A 240-nucleotide genomic window follows, 5' to 3' on the forward strand; every position below is an offset into this window, starting at 1 on the left:
TCTAGACATGCTAACGTATAGATCTATGTACTGTACAGTATAATCTTGGTATCGACTGACCTGCAAGGAACCTGGTCGGACAGCAGACGCCTGGAGCGCCCGAGCCTGGAATAGTGCATCCCTGCGTAATCTGTCAAAACACCGATGAAAAATTGACTGACTACTCTTTTCACATGAGCACATTATTATGATAAATTTATTGCTCTTTTATCATGACTATGCTCCCTGATAAAAAACATT

Source organism: Penaeus monodon, chromosome 32 (assembly GCF_015228065.2).
Source record: "Penaeus monodon isolate SGIC_2016 chromosome 32, NSTDA_Pmon_1, whole genome shotgun sequence".
NCBI classification, from domain to species: Eukaryota; Metazoa; Arthropoda; class Malacostraca; order Decapoda; family Penaeidae; genus Penaeus; species Penaeus monodon.